Raw genomic sequence first — 7,995 nt, forward strand, 5'->3', positions numbered from 1 at the left:
TACATCTGTCTGTAGCTATCATTCCAGAGACTATAGTCTGCCTTAAGGAGGGTGAATGCTGCACTAAAGCTAGTATGTTTTTATGCACAGGAGGTAGAGGCAATAATGATTTTGTTAAACCAAAGTATCATGCCTGTGCTCTTGATTCCTACTAGATAAGGAGCTCAAAGAACATGTCCAGGAACAAAAATTGCCTAATTTTGGAATGATTTGCCTAGCACTACACTGAATCCACCTCCAAACATCTGCCTCTTTGGAAAAACACAGGGAAATTATAATGTCAATGATTCTCCCTAACTTTACAACCTAGGCTTGAGTAAAATTCTTCCTCGAATCTTAGGCTTTTCATCTGTTAGAAGGGAGAGAGTGGGGAGCAAAAACTTCATGGTACAGCAGCAAATCCCTTTTCAGGTTCCTTCCTGTTCTCCAAGATGTTGATGAGAGGGTGTTTCTATCTTATATGACTTTCTGATTAGACTACTGGAAAGAAAGGCTTTGGTGCTCATTGGTGAAAAGTACCTCTGTCTCCCTTTTATTGTATAATGATTTTGCCTGTTATAATTGCTACCTACTGTTTAGTGTGGAATTTGCCAACATATTCTCTGTCTAAATGACGGTGAACATTTTATTAAGAGAGAATGTTCTCCTAGGACTCTGATACACTACAGTTCAGTGACTTGGCATCTATCATGTAGCTGGTTCTGGGTGTGTCCATTGAGGTACCATTAATGTATAAATTTAAAGACGTGTGATAGGAGTTGTTGGCAGCATAACTTCAAGTACATGGTAAAGGTTGACCACAGCTCTTGCACCTCAGTCATTGATGTGACACTCATCTGTGGCTATGCCCATGTATAACAGCAACCAATAATTTTTGAAGCATTGGGAACATAGATCATGTACAAAACAAAAGCACTCCACTCCTTTCTTTTCTTTTGTTTGCTTTTCTTCTAGGTTTCATGGTACAGGCTCTTCTGGAGCACATGCTGGCCTCACCATCACTATATAGCCAAAGTTGGCTTGAATGTTGCTCATCATGCTGCCACTTTCAAAAATTTTATAATTAGTATGGGCTCATCTTTATGAGATTCTATTGATTTTCCCCTTTAAAAAATGTGTGTAAGCTGACTTTGGAGGGCTCTGATCAGGCAGGGCACAGCTAAGTTGATTGTGTCTAGATGTGTTGTATGCATGTCTGTGTTAGGCCAACTGATTTGTCAAACTTCAACCTCAATACAGCAATAGCAAGATTTTGGAACTCACAAGTAGTAGAGACTTGCTACAGTGCAGAACATGTGGCCTTTAGCAAAGGGATCTATAGAATGATTTCATGCTATTTTTTGACTATCTTAGAATACCTCTACAGTGCCAATTAAAAACAACTCTGTTATGCAATCTGCTACCTTGCTCTTGCCATGCCAACATTAAGATGCACAAGCAAGCAATTTCTGTTGTTTGTAAGGAGACAACTAAAGCATATTTTGAGAGTAGAAGGGCCTATGTTGCCAGGATACTGCTCCATCTTTCACATCTCTTGTTTATAGTGTCCTGGCTGACAGGTATTTCCTTGGTCATGTTAAACATGTCAGCCCCCTGTCCATGGATCATGGGCTTTGGTGAGAAGGCTCAGGCCTAATAAGGACATGGGATGAATGGTGTCCTCTTCTTTGCAGCCCCACAGATTATGGTTTCACACCCTGGGGCACTACAAAAAAACAATATTTTGTCATAACTCCCAACTTAGTAAGGAGCTAACGTCCTTTACCATCCATTAATCTTATTTTAAAAATAACAAACTGAATACTTTGAGTATAGACATGAATTACTAAAAAGTTGTAAAAGCTGGATTCCAAGTGGAAAACAAAACACTCTCCATCTACTAGCTAGTGTGTACCAGAGCCCATACATGAGGACAGACAAAGCTCTGGAGTTCATTGACATTCTTAGGATATCCGGTTTGATGTTTAACATGGAAACTGTCTGTATTAAAGTTTCAGTGTCAAAGTTCCCACAGAGTGTCCAGTGTTTGAATGTTGTTCCCACCCAGTGTCACTTTTTGAGGAAAGTTAAGGGCCTTGGGCTGTGGGCCTAACAGGAAAAAAAACAATGGATCAATGGACAATATTGGAGACAAACATTTGAGTGTAAGCAGCCCTCTACTGCCCCACTGAGGAAGAACCTTGGAAACAGAAAGCCAGAAGAACCAGTGGGCTCTGCCCAGCCACCATTGGTCCATTTTTGCTCCGACATCACAAAGAAGCATCGTAGGACATCATAGATACCTGTTCACTTACAGATCTGCCTGCGACTGTCTCCTGTCCTTACAGTACTCAAGTTGGCATTTGGTTGAAAAACTACTAGAGTCCGATGCTGCTGGAAGATTCTACTGGAACTTCCAGGAGCTTTTACACATTGACATAGTGCATTTATCTCCACATTGGTGACTTTGATTTACCTTTTTCATAGTGATTTGCATATTTGCTGTCTTGATTTATGCATTTCATTTTTCCATGTTCTTTATTATCTTCCAAACTACTTTTTCTTAATTTAAGTTATGTTTGATAATTTAGAGAATTTTGTTTTCATTTATATGTATAAGTATTTTGCCTTTATGTATGTTTGAGCACCATGTCCCTGGTGTCTTCTGTGTAGGTCAGAAGAGGAAATCAGATTTTCTGGAACTGGAATAGGACATGGTTGTGAGTTCCTATCCCACACCTAGAATTAAAACAATAACATGTTCACTTACCATAATCGGGGTTTTAAACAAACCCAAACTCTTATTAAAACTACCAGTAGTTGCACTTCCAGAAAATCTGATGCCCTGTACTGTCCTTCAAAGGTCATAAATAATGTTACATAAAAAGGTTTGTATAACTTTTTAAAGTGACGTATTGTGCCTGTGACTGTGCTGTGTATGGATGCCCTATAGGTCAGAAGTATACGACCTTCTAGAACTGGATTTAGGGTACTTGTGGACTACCTGACCTGTATCCCGAGAACCAAATACAGGTCCTCTGCAGAAATCATAGACATTGTGGACTCCAAAGCCAGCTCCCCAGCCTGGACCCAGTGAGTTTTGAAGTGTCTGTTGTATCATCAACTCCTCTTGAACCTGATTTTCTTGCTGTGTTGGTTCACAGTGATTGCTGAGATCAGGGGAGAGGAAGGCTGTCCTTTTCAATGAACAGTTCTTAGTGTCTGTGAGCCTTTGTTTGCAGTTGATCCCTGTCAACATGATCTGGCTCTCAGTTTGTATCTACTGCTTTAGAAGGTATTTCATTGTCTTCTCAAGCATTCAATGTGCTTGACTAGCTTGTCTGACATTTTTTTTACTTTTTATTATATTTATTAATTTGTGGCTGTGACAACTACCCCACTTTCCAAGAAAGTTTTCTTTTGATACTGCTACAGTGTTCTGCAATATCATGGTAAGGGACTGTAAGTGGCATGAAATATAAGGACCACAATTTTTAACTGCAAACTATAATGGTGTGTAATGATTAAATGAAAATATTTGTTATGGATAGTCCGATGAAGATTCCAAAATATCATATCAAAGGTATTTTCAATTGTTTCTCCTGTCTTGTTGGGTATTTGTAGCTACAAACATTGTCTTGTGCATGATTTAAAATGTCCCATTTTTAATTCCTCATTGCAATTTTGGTTCCAGTCATATCATGAAGGGCGTGATCATGGAGCAGGACCAGCTGGCCTACTCCTGTATTGATGAGAATGTCACAACTAACTATAAGTTGTTGGCCACCCTGGTTGAAGGGAACTTTTTAGAGGTCTAACTGGCTTTCCATGTCCTCACACTGACCTGTGTGGCTGTAAAAATTTTCCAAAATGTCAAGATATATGTCTTGCTTTTCTGCAGGAAAATCAGCAATGTGAAATCACTTGACCATCCTAACTTTATCAAGCTGTTTCACATGGTCAGACAAGAGAAAACACCCACCAGTTGAAGGATAATGCCTCGGATGGAGAGATACTAGAACAAGTCATTGAAGGTGGGGTCTTTAGAGGAAAGTCTCTATGCAAGGTTCAAAGATGTTTGCCGAGATAGTACATGCTGTGCAGTACTGCCATGACCATCAAATTTTCCACAGAGACATAAAGTCCAGCAAGCTGTTAATCGACAGCAGTAGGAACACCAAGCTGTGTGATTTTGGCCTGGGCAGAAGCTAGCAGATTTCTGGGACACACTTCCTTACAGTGCCCCAGAATTTTAGCAAGCACAGGAACATGAGAGCTACCCTGTGGATATATGGAGTTTAGGGGTCCTCCTGTTCTTCAAGGTGGCCAGGATCTCAGCTTTCTGCGGCAAGTATTTTGCAGGTGTGAAACTGCAGATTATCAAGCACCACAAACTTTAGCATTCCTTTTTATGTTTCCATTTATTTTTTAAGGTCATCATTGAACTATTGATGGTCAATTCCAGAAGAAATCCCACCATCCACAAAATCATGATGTGCCTCATGATTAGTGAAATGAGGCATGTTTATTACCTCCTTCCTGTGTATTTCTGCTTTGAAGTTTTAAAGAGGACCAGAAGCCAGAGAGTAGGAATGTACAGGCTCTTTTAACAATTTTATGGTAAATATAATCCTCGTATCAGCATCTGACTGAAACATTCTAAGACCCAAGTATATCCATGTGTCCAATCCTGGTTTCAAACGGTGGAGGTAAATTTAATATTTAGGGGAATGCACCGTTCCCTTGTTTTAGAATTAGAACCTCTACAACGGGAATCTGGGACATGTATATTAGTAGGACGGGAGCAATTATAAGTCAAACAACACAGTGTATTAGGTGATAAAATTCTTAAGAACAGGAGAAAGGGGCCAGGCAAGAAAGCTAGAGGGTGGCCCATTGAGAGCTGGTGGAACAACGAGATCAGGTGATAAATAGCATTCAGTCACACAACTAAACAAATGAGGAAGCTTTCTTGGGACAAAAAGGCCAGTGCAAAAAGCAACACAAGCTTTGTGTCTGTGATACAGAAAGGCAAGCACATACACCTCTTGCACACTCACACCTGTATTCACCTTATTGATTCTGTGAGACTGGTGTCCAGCCAGCTCTAAGATCTGTCTGTCTCCCTCATACTCCACGATACTGAGGTTACAGACACATCGGCACCACGCCTAATTTGCAGGTGGGTTCTGGGCATTTGAACTCAGGTCCTCATGCTTGCACAAAAATCATTTCACCACTGAGCCATCTCTTCTGTCCCTCTAATTTGATGACCTTAGACAAAAGCGTGGCAGCTTAAAACAAAGGTTTTGCATACCACATTCTTACACCAGCAGGCTGTCAAGATTTTTCCAGCCTTTTGATTATCTAATAGGTAGAGAAAATGAAGCTGACCAAGTCTCCTAAGTGGTAACGTAATATAATAATAATAATAATAATAATAATAATAATAATAATAATAATAATAATATAATAAGGGTGCTGCTTACTGCCTTGTTCACTGTGGCCTGCTTAGCCTGCTTTTCTATAGCGCAAGGGACCCCCAGCCCAGCGATGGCCCCACAATGGTCTGGGCCCTCCCACATCAATGACTGATGAAGAAAATGCCTTACAGGTTTGCCTGCAGCCCAGTCTTACAGAACATTGTTAAATTGTGGTTCTCTCCTCTGAGATGACTCCAGTTTGTGTCAAATTGACATAAAACTAGCCAGAACATGAATGTTGACCAAAAAAAAAAAATTCTGAAGAATAAACTGATGGTGGAAATCTGATTTCTTAACTTCCAATCATAAGTACTAAATTTTTCATTTTTAATTCCGTATTCTTGGACCTAAGCCTGGGAGTCTTTCAAGAAGGGATTTATAATATCTTTTAGTAGCTTAGTGTTACACTGAGCCACATAAAATTAATGTTTTTGAGAGTTAGAGGCAGCTTAATATGCATAATGTAAGGTTTATCCTATCACCAAAGTACAGGTGACCTGGTCTACATTGAACAATTGTTGTACATGGAAGGCTCTGTGTAAGACTTAAGATGGTGTTGGAATATTATAAAGACAGAATCAGGCATGAGGAGTTCATGGCGATGAGAGTGAGTGACAAGCCACTCGGGTCTCCTGTCTGAGAGTTGAGCTGCTTCCTCACAGATCCGCGTACAGAGGTGAGGCCGGTGTCAGTCTGTCCCTTGTTCATCCTCCCCAAATAGAGAGAGAGATTGGTCAATTAACTTATCAAAAGTGTGTTTTCAGTTTATATTCTTGTAGATTATAGTTATATAAAAATTTAGAAATAATATATACATACATGCAAACATACACTCATACATACATGCATACATACACACACACATACATACAGACAAACATGAATGACTGGAAAATCCACACTTAAAAAGACATTAGGAAGTAACCTGGGGCAGCTCGTTACCACCCCGTAGGTGCTGAAAGCACACAGTAATCTCCTTGGTTTAGATGAAGATGTTTTAAAATAACACAAGTCACAATAGGAGCAGAAACAAGGAACAGAACAAAGATTTGAAAAAAACAGAGCTCTTTTTCTCCTCTCTTCTCTCAGTGCCCCTTCCTCTCTCCTACTCACCCCCTTTCCCCATGGCAACTTCCTTGGCCTTGGTCCTTGGGGCCAGTGAACTTGCCCACCAGAAAGCATCTTCCCAATAAAGCCAACTTTAATATAAAAAAGGAAATATTTGAAGAAGCAATTCCTGATAAATTTTAAAAATTGATTGATACCAGCAACATAACTTAAAATTCATAAAATATTAAAAAGATAAATAGATCTGGAAATTAAAAATATAAAGCCTTATATATCATAACTCCAACCAGCTACATCTGTAACCAAAACAATAAGCCTGTCAAAAACCTATACACATCATTGTGTCACACTTGAATTTCTGAGAAGAAATGATTTTGAAGGCAACCAGAGAAATAGTAGCAACATTAATGCAGAAAGTGAAGATAAAAATTATAGTCATTGTCATACCAGAACTTGTAGTAGCTTGAAGGTATCTTTAACCTGGCCTATGGGAAGAAACTATGAATCCATAATTCTACACACAAAGTAAAGTAAAGAGAATGAAGACTTTTGCAGGCAGAAAAATGCTGAGTGCACATCATCTGTGTAATCAATTCAATCAGTGGATCAATTTCGTGATAAAATGTTTTCCAGGAAGGAAAGACTATGACACCAGAGAGAAACCAGGATCCATACTGTGCAGAAAACATATTAAGAATCACATAAATGAACGTTTAAATAACTTCTATTTTAACATTCTCTAAAAGAAAATTAGCAGTGGTAAAAATAGTATCAACAGTCTATTTGTTTACAGAAGACTCAGAGGTAAAATATGTGCTAACGCTAATAACAGCACCACAAAGTTAGGAAGGAACATTGAGAATTTATTGTGCTAAGGTCTTCATAGTGCATATAATTTGAATGTAGACTCTGATTCATTAAAGCATACACTGTAAAACCTGGGACAACTAGAAGTATTAAACATAATTGTGATTTCATATGAACACAACATGCCCTCCAGGACAAGGAAGACCTGGGGTTTTAGAACCATGAGGTCCTTTACTGCAGGGACAGCACTGGAGCCTCTAGCGAAGTCAGAGTAGAGCTGACCCGGGACGTAGGTCTGGCCTTGTTGGAGGACATGTGTCACTGTAGAGCTGAGCTGTGACGCCTTATGCTTAAGCTCTGCCCAGTGCAGGAGACAGTCCCTTCCTAGATGCCTTCAGATCAAGAACTCTCAGCTCCTTCTCCAGCTGTCATGCTTCCTGCTAAGATGATAATGGACTGAACATTATCTGAAACTGAAGGCAGTCCCAGTTAAATGTTCACCTTTGTAAGATTGCCTGGGTCATGGATCACTTCACAGCAATGTAAGCCTAAGTCACTGGTTCTTGGTGGCTTGAAGTCTAATGTAGAGAAATTCATTAAATGTTAACAAAATGCTTTTCAAAGAGAATAACTAGGAATGAGTAATAATCCAACTGTA

Source organism: Rattus norvegicus, chromosome 1 (assembly GCF_036323735.1).
Source record: "Rattus norvegicus strain BN/NHsdMcwi chromosome 1, GRCr8, whole genome shotgun sequence".
Classification (NCBI taxonomy): domain Eukaryota; kingdom Metazoa; phylum Chordata; class Mammalia; order Rodentia; family Muridae; genus Rattus; species Rattus norvegicus.